The following is a 17,594-nucleotide window of genomic DNA, read 5'->3' as shown; positions in this document are numbered from 1 at the left end:
CTTATGAATAAAATTAATGCAGGAAATAAAAAGACCTCTGCACTGAAAAACTACAAAATATCATTGAAATTACAGAAGACCTAAATAGATAACTATATCATGCTCATGAACTGAAAAACTCAATACTGTAAATATATCATAAAAGCAGAAAAATATACCAGTGGAACAGAATAGAAAGTCTGTAAATAGGCTGGCACAAACGTCAACGATTAATGTTTTTATTTACAATGTTGTGTTAGTTTCTGGTATACGACAATTGATTTTTTTTTTCTTTTTACAAAGACAGCAATACAACTCAGTGGAAATAAAGAAGGTCTAACAAATGGTGCTGTACCAACTGGAGAAAAAGTGAATCTTGACTTGTACCTTGTATCATAAAGAAAAAATAATTTGAGATGAATTAAGGCTTACATGTAAATTAAAACTGTAAATCTTCTAGAATAAAATATACATGAATATCTTTGTAAATAGGAGCTAGGCAAAGATTTCTTAGGACACAGAAAGCAGTAACTGGAAAAAATAAAATTGATAAATTAGAATTTAATGAAATTAGAAGCATCTACTCATCAAAAAGCACCTTTAACTGAATCGTCAATAAAGTCACAGAAAAAAATGTTCAAAATCATTACTCATCAGTGATATGCAAATTAAAAGCACAGTGAGCTACCATTTAATTTGCATGAGAATGGCTAAAATTAAAAAGATGAAACACCAAATGTTGAGAGGATGGAGAGCCGCTGGGTTTCTCATACACTGCTGGTGAGAGTGAAAAATGTTACAACCAGTGTGGTAAACATTTTTACAGTTTCTTATACAGGTAAATATATACCGACCTTATGATCCAACAATTTCACTCTGAGATACTTACCCAAACGAAATAAAAATCTGTATACAAAGATATGTACACCAATGTTCACTGCAGCTTTATTCATAATAGCAAAACACTGGAAACAACCAAATGTCCACCAACAGGAGAATGAATAAATAAAATGTAGCATATTTGTTTTACAGACGACTCACTAATACAAAGGAACAAACTACTGGTGGATGAAATGACATGGATGAACCTCAAAACTTCAATGCTTGGAGGAAGAAGCCAGACACAAAAGAGTACTTACTCTATGGTTTAATTTTATAATTCAGCTGTAGGAGAGATTATATTAGTGGTTGGCTCCAGACAGGGAGCCCACATCTCCCTTTATCTCCCCTGTGGATAGACTGGAGAGGGATGGAAGGGGAATTCTCAGTGGTAGGAATCCTCTATATCATAATTGAGGTGGTATTTATAGTTTTGAAAACTCATCAAACTGTTCATATTAAGATATGTGCATTTTATGATATATACTTATAATTGAAAAAATTTGTTTTAACTTACATCAGAAAGCAGATGAGAAAGACACACGGACGAGTAGGCGAATGTCCAGAGCTGAGTCTGTATCACTTTCAGATTTAAACTATTTAAAACATTTCCCCAGATTGTTAAAGGTGTAACTACAGTGATTCTTCTAGAATCTCCAGGTGATTCCAGATCCACTGCTGGGTATCTCACTCTCTGAACCTTCAGAAGGAGGCTCATAGGTAATAAATGGAAGATTTGTAGAGTCACCAAAGCTTAAAATTGCAAACGGTCACAGAGGGCATTAGCCCTGGGGTGGCAGATCTGTGTACCCACAGCAGCAAGGCTGGGAATGTAGATGAGTGAAGCCAGTGCAATGGGACTTTGGTAGCCCGGATCATTCAGGTCCAGCGGAGCACCATCCTATGGGAATGCAAGCCAGTAGACCCCACTCTTCCATTTCTAGAGAAACTAGGAATTCCAATTTCTTCCATAAAGTCTTCCAACTTTTAAATGCTGGCAGATAATTTTTAAATTATACAGAATTAAGTAGAAAAATCATGTAGAAAATAGGAGAAAATCTTTGTGATCTTGGAGTAGGTAAAAATTTTAAAATTAATGACCAAAAGCACAATCCATAAAAGAATAAGTTGATAAATATGATGTCACTAAAATTAAAATTAAAAACTCTTGCTCTTCAAAGGACACTGCTGAGAGAAGGAAAAGACAGGCCACAGACCTAGAATATTTGCAAGTCATATATCTGGTAAAAGACTTACATCCAGAGTTTATAAAGGACATTCAAAACTCAATAATAAGAAAAGAGACAACATGATAAAAATGAGGAAAAGACTCAGACACGTCACCAAACAAGACATGAAGATGACAAATAAACACATGAAAAGATGTTCAACATCATTAATCGTGAATGAACTTTAAATTAAAACTAAATTAAGATACTCTCTATCTACATAGTAGAATGGAAATTTAAAAGATTACTCCTCCAAATGTTGACAAGGATGAGGAGAAACTGGAGCTCTCATGCCCTATTGGTGGGGATGTAAAATGGTACAACTTTGGAAAGCAATTTGGCAGTTTTTAAAAAAGTTAAACATACACCTACATAGGATATAGTCATACAACTCCTAGAATTTTAACCCAGAGAAATAAAACCATATGTTCATACAAAGACTTATACATGGATGGTCATGGCAGGTATATTTGTAGTAGCCCCAATCTAGAACAGCCAAATGTCTATCAAAAGGTGGGTGACAAAACAAACTGTAGATACAACAGAACATTATATAATAGAACATTACTCCATTATAACATCCATATAATAGAACATTACTCAGCTATCAAAAGAAATGAACTAATGATACACACTATAACATGGATAGAGATCAAAATGGTTATGCTGAGTGAGAAGCCAGACCAAAAAAAAAGTATATTCTGTATGATTCCATTTACATAAAATTCTAGGAAATGCAAACAAATGTATAGTAAAAGAAAGCCAAAAAAAAGAAGAAGAAAGAAAGAAGAAAACAGATCAGTTGTTACCTGGGACAAGGAGTGGATAGATTACCAAGTAGCATGATAAAACTTTTGAGGGTAATGAATATGCTTATTATTTTGATTTTTGTGATGGTTTTCATGGCTATGTTCATATGTCAAAATTCATCAAATCATACACTTAGGTATGTGTCCTTTATTTTATGTCAATTGTACTACCTCAATAACTAGATTTTTTTAAAAACAGAAAAAATTATTTAGGCCCAAAGACATCTCTGAGCTACATACAGTCCTTAAAATACCCATTTGCACCTCTGCTCAAGTCTTACTTCCCCACCTTAAGAGTTAAGAAAACTGAGACTTAGACAGAGAGTAACTTGCCCAGGTAAGAAGATTCTGTTTGTAAACTCTTTGTCTAGGGGCCAGAAAAAAAAAAGGACAAAATGATGCTGTTGAGGAAGAGGATGATTTAAATGGATTATGGCTCCTTATCTATTTTAGGAATTGTTTTCGCAATGCAAAGTGGAGTTTAATATAAGATCCGGTCTGAATCTCCACTCCACTAATTAGCTCTATGGCTTTGAGCAGTTTCCTTAAAATTTGCAAAACCTTCATCTCTACATCCATGTTAAGAATATCTACCTCAAAAGGCCCTCTTGAGGATTATATAAAATAGGATCTGCTCAAGTAAATTTTCAATAAATACTAGTTGAATAAATTTCATCTATGAGACAGATGGGTGGGACATATATTATGAATTGACATATTATAAAGCTGAAGATGAATGCAGTTAAGGGTTTGCCCTTGATCATGCAGTTAGGAAAAAGGAGCTGGATTACCCAGTCTCCCAATTCCCAGTCCAGTGTTCTTTTGCAAATAGGGACACTCACCAAGGTTACTGGAAAAACAGTCTTTAGATGGAGAGTAGGGAGATTCTTCTCAAAGAGTCACTTAATCCAGAGGTCTCAAAGTGGCAGCCTGGTGGCCACATTTAGTCTTCTGACGTGTTTAAAATCTGAAAATATTGTTTTAGGAAATTTAGGTCAACATTTAATGTTTGAAAGATTTCACATAAAAATCTGAATTTCCTGCTTGGTTTGAAAAATTGTTAGTAGATCTGGCAATACTGAGCCTCCATTGAGAAAGGGCAGTGAAGAGCCTTCAGATGGCGGGGGGTTCCCCTCAGGTCTTCCCGGTCCCCAGTATCCCTCACACCCCAACAGAAGGCCTGCCTCACTTACTATAACACAAACCTGTTCTCTGCAGACATTTATATGTGCAACCCTGCTTTCCACCATTCCACCTCACGCAGTTAACCATTATTTCCTAAGGGCCAACCATGTTTATGATCTGTCATCTAGAAATGATGATGAGCTGTGTTGACATTCAGACAGTCATTCAACAGAACGGACTCCCTGGAGGCTGCATGTGTAAGCAGTTTCCACACACACAAATTGAAGCAGAGATCTGGCAATCTTCCACATATCTGAGCAATGTAGATACTCAATCTGGACTTTTTTGGACACCAAAGTGGATCTATTTGGGAGATCCTGAGTCTCAAATGATCCAACTTGACATTCTTCCTTCATCAAATTTATCTGGCAACTGCCCTGTTTCTACAGACCTGTGCTCCAACAGCCACAACTTTAAGTGATTTTGCAACCACATTAAGTTTCCTAAGGAAACCAATGGGTATAGAAACCAGCGCTGCCCAGGACATGGAGACAGCTCCACGTTAAACCTTAAATGAGCCCATGAAGGAAACATAAAACATATTCAGAGTAGGAGAAGAGGAAACCAACAAATAACACATAAAATCATCATTTTTATATGCAAAAACTAGCACACTGCCTACAATTAGCGAATACAAATCACTTGTTGGCTGAGATAGCTCCTCACAGCACACAAATGTAAGTTAAAACGTTGGCTTGAGACCTTGGTGTACATCTGCTCTTGATCTTCTATCAATTATCAATACAAAATATTTTTCCTTTTTCAGCCCAAACACTGAATCAGGGAGCCTTTAAGGAACTAAACAGTACTAGTCAATCTAAAACCGTTTTTGAAAACCAAAGTCTAGAAATATATACATCTTCTCATTTGTCTCTCCTCCTAACTACAAAATACAATGAATACCTCAAAGTTTTGAGTATTCTGACTATACCAGATGTTGCCGCTATGAAACACAGGTCACCATGAGGATAATTGCCGTAGACAGTCAGCTACAGCTGTGGAAGAGCCACCCCTGGGAGGACAATCAGCTGACTCTCTGTGTCTATGGTTTGTCTTGTTTTACTTTTTCAGATAGTGAAATGCTGGTGGTTCCTATTTCTGTGGATTTCATTTCCCTAAAGAAAATGCACAACACAACCCATTTTCCATCATTGTTTTTTAGTAACAGAATTAAAGATCTATGCCTGGTGTGAATGGTAAATACTATCAACCAAGAGGAAAAAATTCCAAAAACTAACAATCATTTTAAGGGAATATGTTAAAAATTCTAAATAATAAACCCAGGTACCAGCAGACCCAAGACAAAAGTTGGTATTGCAATACAGAAATGTTTCTGTTTTCTTGTCTTACTTGGAGAATACCATTTACCCGAGACTTCTTTATCTCTCTAATAAATGCCAGATTTTATTGACACATTTCATCTGTTTCTTGCCATAGACACCAAAAGCTCTGGAATGTGAAGTCTCTTTTCAAGCCACCATTATCTCCACACATGTGCAGAGAGAGCACCAATGTAATTCTCCCAGGCTCCTGACTTTGTTTTTTAAACACAGTCCCCTTACACACACGGTGCATCTGTTTTCCTCTCAGAAGAGAAGCGTGCTTGATTACTCTGCCTTTTCCCCTCAGAGAAATGTACTACACACAGATGACACAAATCTTTTGATCAACGAGCTTCCAAAGAGATACAGATTCGTTCTCCACAATCAGCAAGGAAGCTGCACTCAATTTTTTTTTTCTTTACTACAGTTAAAAGAGAAATAAGGAAGGAGGGGGGAAATCCTATAAACTATGATGGAGAGGGCCTTCTTTAGGGAAAAGAGTAGAAAAACATTTGGAAGGTCACCCCAGGAAGTTGCACAGACATTGATCCCCAAAAATCATGCACAAAATACCCCTATTTGAGGAGAGAGCACTTTGGGGTTTTCCTCTTGGATGCTGGATTCTTTTTTTTTTTTCCTAATCTCATTGAACTCTGAGCTCTAGACTCATAACAATGTTTGGCGTGTATTGTCACTACAGGGTTTTTCATCCCTGTGTAATTTTACAGACGAGCTCAGAGAATCCCTGGGCTAGAGGGAATTATTTGGATTCCTGTTTTACAGCTGAAGAAACTGAAGAAGAGAAGCAAAGAGTTTCCCACTGAGACACAGAAAGAGTCTGTTTGAGGGGCTCAGTCTTCAAGGTCTCAGAGTTCAAACGCCTACTCGGAACACTACAACAGGGGAACGAGTCAGCCTTCTAAATCTAGCATGAAATGCTGGACTTTGTTACTCTCTCTCTGTAATGCACTAGAGCATATTGTGTGGACAGGGACAGCAGCAACAGAAAAATGTGATCAGATGGCAGGTCTATCCAATATAGTCTTGCTCTGCATAATTGGGTATGACTTGAGAGATCTATTCATTCTCTCCTGCCACAAACATTAGTTAAACCCCGGATGCCAGCAACATCTAAATCCTTCCATTTGATTGCATATTTGATAATGTCTTGTCCTCACAATCTAAAAAAGAAATCATTTGGGTACAGTTGAACCACATGCCATAATTCCTCTTGGAGGATGTGACTCTTGGTATAGAAAGTCAGTTTTTTGTTCACTACAAAGAACTGTGCTTCCTGAGCATCTAAGTTTAAAAAAATTTCCAGTCATAATTGGCAGAAAAGTCCCCTCGTGGTGATTTGTGAATCTAGCTGGAGGCAATCAAGAGCAACAGAATGAAAGGTGGGTCAATGCCAGTATAACCCATATCTAGTCTTGGTAAGTAATACTCATAGTCATAGTATCTGTCATGTAGTGAGCACGTTACATGCATGTTCTGATTTAATCTACATCATTCTTTTGAGTCTGATATTATTGCTTCCATTTTAAAGATGAGAAAGTTGAAGCTCGGAGGGGCAGAGGACCTCACCCATGATTGCATTCAGTGCTAGTGCAGGGGGTACAAGCAGCCTTTGAGTCAGAGGTTTGGAAGACTCAAAAACATCTACCAGTTGTAGAGTCACCAACTGTCCTAGTTTGCTTGGGGTTTAGGGGCTTCCTGGGAAGTGGAAATTTCAGTGCATACGGAGATGGCTGCTCACCCCACAAGTTGTGTAACCTTAAAGAAAGTACCTCCCCTCTCTGGACCACCCAAGAGTTTGAACCAGAATGATCCTAAGGTTCAGTGCATTGCTAAAGTCTGACTTCACTCTCTGCATAGTGACATGGGGTCATCTCTCTAGTAACTCAAGGAATCTGTAGGGTCGCTATCCTTCCTCTTCCTTTTTTATAACTTGAGTTCTCCTGTCTTATTCTGGAAAGCATCCTGTGACTGAATCTACACAGCTATAAGAGAACTCCACTGAACAAGCCTGGGCACGGTAACCTCCACTTGCATCTGCCTTAACATTTTCAAGGATACTTCACACTTTCCACATCCACTCAATCTCCCTCAGCCTATTTCCCCATCAGAATGGGAATAATAAAAACAGTATCTCACAGGGTTAATGGGAATCAAATGATATCAAAGATACGAAAGTGCTTCTGTAAACCCCAGAGAAATACAAATAAATATCCCACGCTGTTGGTGGGAATGTAGTTTGGCACAGCCATTATGGAAAACAGTATGGAGATTCCTCAAAAAACTAAAAATAGACTTACCATGTGACCCAGCAATCCCACTCTTGGGTATATATCCAGAGGGAACTCTAACTCAAAAAAATACATGCACACCAATGTTCATAGCAGCACTATATATAGTAGCTAAGACATGGAAACAACCTAAATGTCCATCAACAAATGACTGGATAAAGAAGTTGTGGTATATTTATAATGGAATATTACTCAGCCATAAAAAGAATAAAATAATGCCATCTGTAGTAACATGGATGGACACAGAGATCATCATTCTAAGAGAAGTAAGCCAGAAAGAGAAAAAAATGCTGTATGATATCACCCATATGTGGAATCTAAAAAAACGGAGAGAAAAGGGACACTAATGAACTCATCTATAAAACAGAAACAGACTCACAGACATAGTAAACAATCTTACTGTTACCAGAGAAAAGAGGGTGGGAAGGGATAAATTGGGAGTTTGAGATTTGCAAATGTTAGCCAATATATATAAAAATAGATTTGAAAAAACAAATTTCTTCTGTATAGCACAGGGAACTATATTCAATATCTTGTAATAACTAATAAAAAAGAATATGAAAACAAATATATGTATACATAGGCATGACTGGGACATTGTGCTGTACACCAGAAATTGACACATTGTCACTGATTGCTCTTCAATTAAAAAAAACATGTCCCACGCTGCCTCTTATCAGAGGGTGCAAACACAGTTCACAACCCCACCTGCACCTAGCCCAGGGTTTGCATCTACCTCATGTTCTTGTCCCACACAGACGTAGCCTGTACAGGCTGTTGAAGGTGGAATTTTATATCCCAAAGGCTCTGGATCCCTTCTTATTTTAGCCACAATTTCTGCCATTTCCTGGTTATAACTTACATATTCAGAGAATCAAGAAATAGGAAACTTGTTCAATACATCAGGATTGCTGATGGAGATTAAAAGAACATGGACGGGAATCACTCAAACTCCAGGACCACACTGGTTAAAATGTTTAGAAGAGAAAGAATGAAACTAAGTCTTTATGATACACGATTGTCTAATCTCTTAAATGGACAAAGTCATCTAGACCCAGTCTAATTAATTCAAAGAGGTATTTTGAGGATCCAATGTGACATGGATGTGAAGGGTCTTTCAAAAGCAGGTAAAGGAGTCCACAAATGTAAGTGCTGGGTATGCTTATGGATATAAATATAGATGGAACAAATAATATTGTATCTAATCTAATGCTCTTATTTTACAAGGCAAGACTGCAAGGAGCTAGAGAGGGTTAGTGACTTGCCCAAGAAGACAGAGCCAAGAACCATAAAGAAAACTCTTATCCCTTGGTGTTCAGCCAAAGGGATGGCCTTACTTTGGGATCCCCGAGAAGCAGGCTCTGAGGCAAGGATTCTAGTGCAAAGGATTTATCTGGGAAGTAATTCCAGGGACCACTGGCTGATCAGTGGGAAGTGAGACAGGGACAGGAAGGAAGCAAGTGTGCTTGACTGCAAACAGGATTCCATCGCAGACAACTGGGGTGTCACCCTGCTGGAGAACTAAACAGCATAGATCCTGCACCTGAGAGACAAGAAGACTGGACTTTTTATCCCATCAGTCATTGCATGACAGCTGCTGAGGGGACTGTCAATTCCCCCATCGCTTAAGCAGTGACCAGAGAATGCTCTTAGACAAAGGTGCACAGATTTGGCAATTGGATGTTGAGCTAGCCTGCCCAGCAGTGGTACCAGCTGAGGGGACACTGAAAGGCACAGACAGCAACTATGACTGGCACCCTGGGGGTCCAGGGTCCACTAGTCTAATGTACCAGAGAATGCTACAATTCCCTTTACCACTATGTTCCATTGTAATGTAAACCCCATGAAGACAAGAATTTCTTTTTTGGTCTATCTTGTTCATTAATGAATCCTCAAGGCCTAAGCCAGTGATGACACATCAGAGCTATTTAATCAATATTGACTGAATGAATGAATAACATCCCTGACCACTGGCCAATCTGCTTCTCCTTGAATGCTCCTCCGAGGTACTCTGGATAAGTTAAGGCAGCTGGACCCTTCCTTGAACCATCCTCTAATAGAAAGTTCTTCCTGACATCAACTTCCTATGTAACACCTCCCTGTAACACTCATCTTCTGGCTCTAATTTCCTCTGGGACCAGGAGGAATAAATCTAATTCCCTGTTTAACTTGCAAGTCCTTCAACTATTTTGGATAGCTGTGCCTGGTTTCTACAGCTGTCCTCTCATGATATGGTTTTTAGATCTTTTACTATCCTTGCAGTGAGAAGGACATGGAGTTAGGAGGAAGCCCTGCCACCTTCAAAAGGGGTGATCTTGAGCAAGTTTCTTCCTCTAAACAAAATACTAGATTAATAAAAACTACATGTCAGGGTTGGTATGAAGATTCACTGAAACCACGGAGGTAAAGCCTTAGTGTCTGGTGCATGGACGGCCCCCTTCAAACATTGAGTTCCTTTCCAGTGCCCAGCCAGCAGCTGTTGGTTATGCCCCAGCTCATCAGTACAAGGTTTAGACATGATGTCCACAAACGGAACTTCCCCTGCATCTCTACTTAAACACAGAATACAGCAGGACTATAACATTCCTCACTGTGAGACGTTTAATAAACGTGCTCAAGTCGCTCAGTGTGACTGGTGGGGAATAGAAATCACCTCTGTTAATGGACTCCAAGAGCGTAGTCACACTGTAGGCCACCCCATAGCAATATTGCTCCCTACTGTGCTTACACAACTAAACCCCAAAGCCATTTCTGTGTGGATTATTCCTGCATAGCCTGCATCAGGTACAGCTGACCTTTTAAACCTAAGTGTAGGAATTTGCATTGATCCCCACTGGACCTCTTCTTTAGTGATTCCTCTTCCCACAAGTCTGCTGCCTTTATAACAGACAAGACTACTCTAAAGAACTCTACCATGACTTCCTTGTCTCCCAGTTTACATCATCATTTGGTGGTACCTCCTTCAAGGATGAGCAGAAGACAGGGGAGATGGAAACCCCTCTAGCAATTTTGCTACTTTTCAGCTGCTCTTTTAAAACTCCTACATAAGGAGGGAAATGGAAGCTGTTAACTAGATGGTTGTAGAAGATGTGTATTTGCTTTATCCAAACTCTCTTTGACCTCTAATTCCACAAATATAAGAGAAGTGGTAGTTTAGCAAATGGATGCAAGGAAATGAGAGAATTCTAAAACACAAGCTCTAGAGAATGTCAGAAAACCAGCCATCAAAGTAGCAAAAGTGCTGGACCAGGGGTTGAAATGTTGCTTTTGAGTCCTGACTCTGTCACAAACTAGCTGGGAGACTTAAGCATGTTCTTCAAACCTGTCTAGGATTCAGTTTCCCCATCTATAATAGGAAGAGGTTTCGGCTAAAAAAAATTAACCTGTTAATAAATAAACTGTGGCAATCCAGACAATGGAATATTACTCAGCACTGAAAAGAAATGATCTATCAAGCCATGAAAAGACATGGAGGAAACATAAATGCATATTACTAAGTGAAAGAAGTCAATCTGAAAAGGCTACATACTGTATGATTCCAACCATAGGACATTTGGGAAAAACTATGGAGACAGTAAAAAGATCAGTGGTTGAAGGGGTTGGGGGAGGGAGGGATAAACAGGCAGAACACAGAGGATTTTTAGGGCAGTGAAAATATTCTTTATGATACAATAATGGTAGATACATGTCATTATACATTTGTCAAAATCCTTAGAATAGAGAACACTAAAGTGAACGCTAATGTAAAAAAAAAAAAACCAAACAAACTAAAACTAAAACTAAACCAAAAAACAAACCCACCTTACTCCTGTCAAATAATAACAGTACCACACGTCTTATCACTTGAGTCCCACAGGCAGGCTTTGCCGTTACCTCCATTTTACAAATGAGGAAACTGAGCAGCACAGGGACGTGGGCACCAAAAATGGGACTTGAACCTAGATTTTTAGACCACAAGCTCAGGGTTCTTTGCTTTTCACCATATTGCCTATCTCCCAGATCTCAAATCCTATGAAATTTCCTTGAAGTGAATTTGTACCTATTTAGTGTCCAGAAATACAAAGGAGGTTCTCTGCAAAACCCTTTCATTTATTTTGTGCTGCTTTCTTTTATTTATTTTTTGTAGTTTACGCAGAAGGCAGCAAAACAGAATGGGCTTTTGAGACAATTACTTGCTACAAGCATGTCTGGCAAGATGAAATCTCTGAGCCTCAGAGTCCTCACTTAGAAAACGGTAGTACGTCAGTACTTTCTCTCCAGGAATGTTGTAGGGATTGTGGAGGACAGTGCATGTCAAGCACTCCACACAGTGCCTGCCAAAAAATAGGACTAAAGAAGGTTCTGGTACCATCTTGGGTACATTGCACAGGCAGTGAGAGGAGTACAGCATGGTAGTTAAAAGTGTGGCTTCACATCCCAGCTTTGCTGCATACTGTTTATCTTGGGCAAGATGCCTACCCTCTCTGTGCTTGAGGCACCCTTTTACCTGTGAAATGGTGTGAACATAATAGGACTGAGTTTGGAGGACTGTGGTGAGACAAGAACGAGCTGGAGCACTGAAGATGCTCAGATCTGTGCGTGGTGCATAGGAAGCTCTGGTACATGCTGGCTATTGAGATCATGTCCCTCTCTTTCAATCAGCAAATCTTAACTCTATGCTTACAACCAATTGCAAGCACTTTGGAATATACTCCTATTTGTTTCAAACCCACAGCAATGGAGCCAGCTCTCCCCACCTCTCATTCAGGATTGCATCCTCTCTGCTCTGACGACTCTGTGGCCACTGTCCCTCTACCTGTATGGACTGCTGGCCTCTCAGAAGCAAAGGGTCCACAAGCAAGGGCTCTGGGGTGGACAGCAAGGGTGGGCAAGGCTAGCTGGAGCTCTGGATTCCCTTTGGAGTTGGAGTTATGATTTAGAGATTGTTGGCCTCCCTCTTGGAGCAGAGAGGTGAGTACTCTCGGATGACAGTGGGACTCCTCTGCAAGGTTCTGCCAAGGGAGAGCGGCCGGCAGGGTGATGTGAGGTAGTGCATAGAGCGACAACAATTCTGAGGCCCTAAATTTTGGGTTCAAACCCTTCAACTGAGCCCCCACACCTAGTCCTTAGGCTCTGCTTGCTCCCCACTTTGGGTTCCTGCCTAGGGTGCGTGTTTTCTGCTCTGCAAACGCACTCAGTGCATCTGGGAATGCCAGAAAGCTCATTCCTTCAGACGCTAAACATACCTTATAAACATGTGTCTTTCCACTGTCAAAGAATGCAGGATGGAATGTTTGGGGCAGATGGCTTAAAAGAAGCTCTAGTCCACACTGCCAATTAAAAAAAAAAGAAAGAAAGAAAAACATTCTTGCCGAGGTAGGAGCTAAAATAAAGCATTTCTTCAGGTGGTTGCTATGGTTATATGCATGTGTGTTACACGCTCCTGTTGCACGCTGGTTGGAAGCATCTAGAACCTGGTGCCACAAATGCCTGAAGTTACCAGGAGTGAAGCAAAGCCATCTTCCTGAAACATCTATTTTACCTGAAGGAAGATAAAATAAAAGCTTTTATATTAAGAATATAAAATCTACTTAATATCAATGACAATTAATGAATCAGAATTCATAGTTTGCAGTTTTTTGGATGAAATACAGGACCTGGTAGTAATTTGACACTTCTAGGATGTTGGTTCCCCTCTGCCATAAGGGATGATTCTAGGGGAACGTTTTACCCATGCTGGGCCTGTCATGGTGTGAAATGCTAGCAAGAAGACAGCCTCACACAGAGGACGGAGCATGTGTGTGCGGTCCAGAGACTGGTGTGCAGGCCAGAACCCAGTCACCTACTTGCCATGTGACCCTCCAGTTAAGCAGGGATGTTAATCCTGGTCCCATCTGCCTCCCGGGGCTGCTGTGAGAATCCGAGGAGACAATTCATGTGAAAGAGCTTTGGAAACAACAGTGTCCCACAAATGTAAGTTATTATGATTCAGCCTTGTTGTTTTTGGAAAGCCTGCTTCATTTTATGTATCACATGTATTCTCCACCCCACCCCTCCCCCCAGAGGCAGATGAAAAAAAAGGAACTTCTGAGCTGACAAAAAGAAAGGAGTCACCAAGCCGGCTCCTCTGGCCCAGCCTTCCGTCGAGGCCACGGGAGAAGCACGCTCCCTGCCAGGCTGGCGGCCCAGGCCGCGTCGCCCGTCCTGAGGGGAAGGGAGACAGCGCAGCATTCACTGCTGTCTGAATTTCATTATGTGGGTCTCCAGACAAGCAGAGGGGAAAAGTGCAGAGGAGCAGGTCAGCGTCTGAAATGTGAGAAGGGCTGCAGTCTCTGAAGAGTATGGGAATGGGAGGAAACCTAATACTGCTGCAGAGGGGAGAGGGGGCACTGCATCATGTGAAACTCACAGAGAGCGGTCAGCAGGGCTCGGGGGCAGGGGAGGCGGGCTTACCCACTGACCCACTTGCAAAAGGGCCTGGACTCTGTTCTGTCCCACTCCACAGTGACGCTGCAGTGGACACGCTAGGCCAGCCGCCTGGGTGCCCACAGGGACTAGAGACTGGGCTCGGGTCCTAAGTGAGTCCGCGGGAGTACTGATTCCAGGGGAGTACTGCTGGCGGGGGTGGGAGGGGGAGCAGGCAGTATGAACCCAAATCAGACGTCTGAAAGGGAGCCCAGAGTTTGGAACTGGAGAGAATGGGGTTGGATAATCAATCAGAGTCAAAATTACTATTTACTGGGCATTTATGTCCCTAATATGTCACTTAATCCTCACAGTAACTCCATATTATCATTCCCACTTTATGCACAAAGAAACTGAGGCTCAGTGAGTTACGGGACAGTTTCAAGAGTACATGGCTAGTAAGTGGCTAAGCCAGAGTTTGAATCCACATCTGTGCAACTCCAGGTTTTTTGATTCTAAACTCTGTTACACCCCTCTCTGAATGGGAAGTGGAGCCATTGTTGGGAATTAAATGGAGATGGATCAAAGTATAAGCATATGGGAACAAGGGGGGAAGGTCTGGATGTCTTCCACATTGGTGACTTGGTTTTCTAGGCTAGGGGAGTTTGAGTATGTACATTTGTACTACAAGAGTTGGCCACCTTTCCAAGGAGGTAACTCATGCCTAATATCAGATTTTCTGTGGGCATGGGTGAGGGTGGGGCTGCAGCCACTATTGGAAGTAAATGCCAAACAAGCAAGCAGGGACATATGAAAGAGGGCATAATGGAGGGGAACAGACATCCTGTCACTGATGAGATTTACTTTTGATGCTTTTATCAATTATCTATCACCATAAAAATGCTGCATAACAAACAAGCCCAATATTAAGTGCCTTAAAACCACAACCATTTATTATGTCTCCTGCATTTAGGGGCTGGCAGAGAAACTATGCTGATCTGGGATGGACTCAGATGATGTCAGCTAGGCTTGCTCATGTGTCTGCCACTGGGTAGAAGGTCCTCAGGGGATGGCTGATCTAGGATGACTTAGCTCTGCTCCACAGAGTGTCTCATCTCCCAGCAGGCTAGTTCAGGATTGTTCTCCTGGTGAGGGCAGAGGAACAAGAGAGAGTCGAAGTGTTTGGGACCCTTAGATATACGAGCTCTTCCGCCACATTCTACTGGCAAAGTAAGTCAGAAGACAGTCCCAAGATTCAAGGGGTGGGGAAACAGACTCCATCTCCTGATGGCTGGCAGAGTCACACTGCAAACTGCTTGAAGAACTGCAGGCATTTTTTTTTTTTTTTTTTTTGCAGTCAGTCTACTGCAGGATTCAATTCCAACCCCAAAAGCACATGAAAGGCAGTGGCATTTTCTAATATTCTGGACCATGCTCACTTCCCTGCCTTTTCTCCCCTAATTACTATTTCCTTGCCCAATCTTTCTGTGTCTTGTTGGCTGAGGAGAGATACAGTGGCTCTAGAAATGGACAGACTCTCTGGGGATGGAGGGATAAAATTACTCTAGAATTGGGCAGATAAAAGAATGCTTTCTTTTTTTAGGGGTACTAAAATTCAGACTGCCTGTCCACTGACTTCATCTCTATAGTTTTCGTAACTAAGAATCTTGCATTAACAAATAGACTTAAACTTTCGCAGTAAGCCATCCCAACCTAGCCATGCATGTTTGGGAATGCTGTCAAATTCCAGGAAACAGATGTTCATTTAATGAGATGAATTTTTACTACTACTTCTACCCCACTGCTAATCCTGTGTTTGTGATCTGAATTTAAGATACTAAACTCTAGCAATTTATTTCCTATAATGTGGCTGAGATCATAGGCTCCCCAGAGGTCCACCTTTGAAATCCTTACATATGAAATTATTGGCCTGATATTTGACATTTGTATGCCAAGAACTGACTGTTACAATGTAATGGAAAGAGCAGTGAGCTTAGAATCAGAAGACTTGGCTGGTGCTGAACTCAAAGTAGCATCGTGGTCAGGCACCTGTCTGATGTCAGACCGCCTGGAATTGAATTCCAGCATGATCATATATGCTTTGTAACCTTAAACCTTAAGGTTACTTAAATTCTCTCTATCTCAATTTCTCTGTCTATAAAATGAGGATAATACAAGTGCCAACGTCACAGGGATGACATAATTCAAATGAAAGGTTTCCAAACAAGGGAATTAAATCACCATCTCAAAAAGATATCTGCATCTCCATGTTCATAGCAGCCCTATTTACAACAGCCAAGACATGGAAGCAACCTAAGTGTCTACCAACTGATAAGTGGATAGAGAAGTTGTGGTATTTGTATACAGTGGAATATTACTCAGCCATAAAAAGGAGGAAATCCTGCCATTTGTGACAAGATGGATGGACCTTAAGGTTGTTACGCTATGTGAAATACATCAGGCAGAGAAAGACAAATACTGTATGATCTCACTTATATGTGGAATCTAAAAAAACCAAACTCATAGATACAGAGAACAGATTGGTGGTTGCCAGAGGTGAGGGGAGGGGAGAGGGAAGTAGGTAAAGGTGGGCAAAAGGTATAAACTTCTAGTTATAAGATAACAGCTCTTGGGGATGTAATGTACAGCACAGTGACTTTAGTTGACAATACTGTATTGTATATTTGAAAGTTACTAAGAGAATAAATCTTAAAAGTTCTCATCACAAGAAAAACAACTTATCACTACATACGGATATCAAATCATTATGTTTTATACTTTGGACTAATACAGTGCTATAAGTCAATTATATATCAACAAAAACTGAAAAGGGAAAAAAAGATGCTGAGAACAATGCCCGCAGAGTACACACTATCAGAATGTTACTTATCATTATCAGCTCTGCCCTTTGATGCCTGAAGAAATGTAACCTCTCTGGGCCTGAATATCATCATCTGTAAAATGGGAGCAATATTACCTGTCAAACCTACAACACTTACCTTCCTGGGTCCTTAACTTCAGACCTCATATGGGTTTTCCTACCCCGAGAGCCCCTGGGAACCAAGCCTTGGCTCAGGCTGACCCACAAAGATAGGGCACCTGCAAGAGGGAGACAGGGATTTAGTCCTTCCTCTACTACTTTTATTTCCTTACCTGCCTCCCTGATTCAGGGCTAGCCGTCCTCTTCCACGTTCATGCTAGGTGCTGACACAGCTAATTCGCTCTGCTCCAGGGAAGCTGGTGGAGCTGCATGGAGGGACTCACTCCCTGCTCCATCAGCCCCCATCTGAAAAGACAGGACATCTGCCCCAACTGACCTGTGGCCCCTGGGCTCCTGAAGAAAAAGCCAGGTTGTACACAGCTTCCCTGCCCCTGGAGGCTTTCCCTTCACATGTCCTCATTTCTTGGACCGTGGTCCTGGGGAGACTAAGACACATCTTCTTTTCTGTCCTCAGGACAAGGCATGGAGCACGGTGAGGTCCTCAAGACACAATGTTC

The 17,594-nt window shown here is 41.0% G+C and overlaps 1 long non-coding RNA gene across 1 annotated transcript; it reads right to left on the bottom strand.

The window, feature by feature from the left end:
- Positions 1-481: 481 nt before the first annotated feature.
- Positions 482-17,197, bottom strand: LOC116668051. The gene is made up of 3 exons (XR_004325117.1): positions 17,096-17,197; positions 12,938-13,233; positions 482-3,863 (listed from the first exon to the last, which is right to left on the bottom strand). It is a non-coding gene; the product is annotated as an uncharacterized LOC116668051 (long non-coding RNA).
- Between the last annotated feature and the right edge of the window lie 397 nt (positions 17,198-17,594).

This window comes from Camelus ferus, chromosome 13 (genome assembly GCF_009834535.1).
Source record: "Camelus ferus isolate YT-003-E chromosome 13, BCGSAC_Cfer_1.0, whole genome shotgun sequence".
In the NCBI taxonomy this organism is placed as follows: Eukaryota; Metazoa; Chordata; class Mammalia; order Artiodactyla; family Camelidae; genus Camelus; species Camelus ferus.
Note: the sequence above shows the minus strand (reverse complement) of the source record. Positions and strands in the feature narration are given on the sequence as shown.